This window comes from Cebus imitator, unplaced genomic scaffold (assembly GCF_001604975.1).
Source record: "Cebus imitator isolate Cc_AM_T3 unplaced genomic scaffold, Cebus_imitator-1.0 Scaffold1075, whole genome shotgun sequence".
Lineage (NCBI taxonomy): Eukaryota > Metazoa > Chordata > Mammalia > Primates > Cebidae > Cebus > Cebus imitator.
Window position 1 is genome coordinate 44,923 of NW_016108390.1, and position 3,524 is coordinate 48,446.

Sequence of the window (3,524 nt, forward strand, 5' to 3'; positions counted from 1 at the left end):
TATACTTTCCTGAGAGACAGGATCACCTCCAGTGTTTTCCAGGGCACTCTCATCTGCTCTGGGCACTGTCTCTCCTCACCTGTCCCACCCCAGAGCTTGCTGTACAGCAGGAGACATGAAAATAGGGCCCTCCCTCTGCTGATAAAAACCAGCCCAGCCCTGATTTTGTAGCTCTGGGAGAGGAGCTCATCCCCAGAATTCCCAGGTGTTTTCATTCAGTGATCAGCCATGAACTCAGAAGACTCACCATGGGGTTTGGGATGAGCTGGGTATTCTTTGTTGCTATTTTAAAGGGTGATTCATGGAGAACTAGCGATATTGAGGGTGAGGGGACAAGTGAGAGAGACAGTGGATATGTGTGGCCCTTTCTGACCAGGGTGTCTCTGAGTTTGCAAGTATCCAGTGTGAGATTCACCTGGTGGAGTCTGGGGAGGCTTGAAACAGCCTGGTGGGTCCCTGAGACTCTCCTACCAGTTTCTGGATTCATCTTCAGTGGCCACCACGTGGACTGGTTCCACCAGGCTCCAGGAAAGGGGCTGGAGTGGGTTGCACATACTAGAAATAAAGTTGAAAGTCACACGACAGAATAAACTGCATCTGTGAAAGGCAGATTCACCATCTCAAGAGATGATTCAATAACGCGCTGTAGCTGCAAATGAGCAGCCTGAAAACCGAGGACACGGCCGTGTATTACTTACTGTGCAAGACACACACTTAGGGGAGGTCAGTGTGAGCCCAGACACAAACCTCCCTGCAGGGGCGCGCGGGGCCACCAGGGGGCGCGCGGGGCCACCAGGGGGCGCGCGGGCACCTCTGATGACGTGACAGGTCCCAGGAACAAGTGCAGGGGGAGGTTTTCTTTTTTTACATACATGTACTTTAAGTTCTAGGATACATGTGCAGAGCGTGTAGGTTTCTTACACAGGTATACACATGCCATGGTGGTTTGCTGCATCCATCGCCCCGTCATCTACATTAGGTATTTCTCCCAATGCTATGCCTGCCCTAGCCCCCTACTCCTCAACAGGTCCCCATGTGTAATGTTGCCCTCCCTGTGTTCCCATTGTTCAACACCCACTTATGAGTAATAATATGAAGTGTTTGCTTCTCTGTGGTTGTGTCAGTTTAATGAGAATGATGGTTTCCAGTTTCATCCATGTCCCTGCAAAGGGCATGAACTCATCTTTTTTATGGCTGCATACTATTCTATGGTGTATATGTGCCACATCTTCTTTATCCATTCAATCTTTGATGGGCATTTCGGTTGATTCCAAGTCTTTGCTACAGTAAACGGTGCCACAATGAACATATGTGTGCATGTGTCTTTATAACAGAATGATTTCTAATCCTTTGGGTATATACCCAGTGATGGGATTGCTGGGTCAAATGGTATTTCTATTTGTATATCCTTGAGGAATCACCACAGTACCTCCACAATGGTTGAATTAATTTACACTCCCACTAACACTGTAAAAACATTCCTATTTCTCCACATCCTCTCCAGCATCTGTTGTCCCCTGATTTTTTTACTGATTGCCATACTAACTGGTGTGAGGTGGTATCTCAATGTGGTTTTGATTTGCATTTCTCTAATGAACAGTGATGATGAGCTTTTTTTCATATGTTTGTTGGCTGCCTAAACGCGTTCCTTTGAAAACTGCCTGTTCATATACTTTGCCCACTTTTTGATGCATTGTTTTTTTTCTTGTAAATTTGTTTAAGTTCTCTGTAGATTCTAAATATTAGCACTTTGTCTGATGAGTAGATTGCAAAAATTGTTTCCCATTCTGTTGGTTGCTGGTTCACTCAACTGATAGTTTCTTTTGGTGTGCAGAAGCTCTTAAGTTTAATTAGATACCACTTGTATATTCTGACAATGTTGCCATTGCTTTTGGTGTTTTAGTCATGAAGTCCTTGCACATGCCAATGTCCTGGATGGTATTGCCTAGGTTTTCTTCTAGAGTTTTTATGGTGTTAGACCTCTTGTTTAAATCTTTAATCCATCTAGATTCATTCCTTAGGAATATCCATGATTCATTGGCTCAGTTGTTTCACATTAACCAATACTTCCCAATAATTTTGTTCATTTTTTTATTTTTATGTGACAGAGTTAATTGGAAATATCTGTCTCTTACATTTTATGATCTTTCTTCTTTTTAGTATAGTCCATTGGTAAAGCTGTAAGCTGTATTTTGTAATTAATTCAATGAAGTCTTCATTACCTGAAGATCATTTTTAAAAAAATTAAAGTCTTATGTAAATCTTGAGTTTTTCTAATTTGTTTGTGTTAGTTCTCAACCTTCTTTTGACTTTGATTGAGCTTCTTAAAATCAACATTTCGAATCGTTTTTCTGACATTTCAAATATATCACGTGATTTAGAGTCTATTGCTAGAGAGTTAAGCTTATGTCCGGGGTCTTGTAACTCTGTTTTTTCATACTTCGATAATTGCTTATCTGTTTGATTTTCATTGGCTAAACTATCTTTTCTTATTATTTTTTAATTCATTTTGATTTTAATGAAAATCATATTCCCATTAGAATATAAATATAATTTATATTGTGTGGGTCTTTTGAGTTGGTACTTAGCTTACTCAATGGCAAAGACTCACAGAGTTTCTTGTCTATAGATAGCCATTACTTAGTGGCTTTCTGAAATGATGGTTGTAGTAACAATGTACGGGGCCTGGGAGCAGGCTCACTGCCTCCTACACATCCTAGATAGTTGAGGCCTCAGGAACCATTTCTAATTTGGAATGCATTCGTTTCAGCAGATTTTGTATTGGATTGTAAGTACCCCCTTCACGTTAAGTAGGTAGTCCTTACAGATTTGAGCTGACTGTGGCAGAAGCAGATACGTATATGTTTGATATCTGTGCACAGGGAGAAGCTCTTCGTTGCCTCAGAAATGGGCTGTTCTGTGAAATTCACAGTGACCTAAATTCTCTGCTCAGCCCCTGAGATGGGGAAAAAGGAAAGCTGAACATAGATGAACCACTGAGCCTGACAAGCAAAAGCACCAGCCTTGATGGGAATGATCAGGTGAGGCGCATTTATTCTGCGTGATTTCTTTTGTTAGTAATAACTTTAGTGTGGTGTTTTGTTTTCAAATTTCAGTTGCGGTAGTAGCATACTGGGTGTGTGAGTTGCCCCGTGGACTTTTGTGCAGCTGGAGTCACAGAAGGGTCGAAAAGCCAGTATCATTTTCATGCGCTGTGCACTGGTGGTGATGACTTTGTATTAGGTCGTGCAGTTTCAACATCAGGCCAGTAGGTGGTGCTGGCAGGTAAGAGCCGCCTACGGTGGCAGCGGAAGGGTTTATGCTTTACTGGTGGTTAAAGTGGGAAATTCGTCATGTTCCGGATCTCAGAGAAAAGACTTTCAGTTATTCTCATTCAATATGGTACTCCCTGAAGGTCTTTCTGATATAACTTTTATTACGTTGAGATGTGTTCTTTCTATACCCATTTTTAAAATATTTTTTTCATGAAAGGATGTTGAGTTTCATCAAATGCTTTTCCAGCA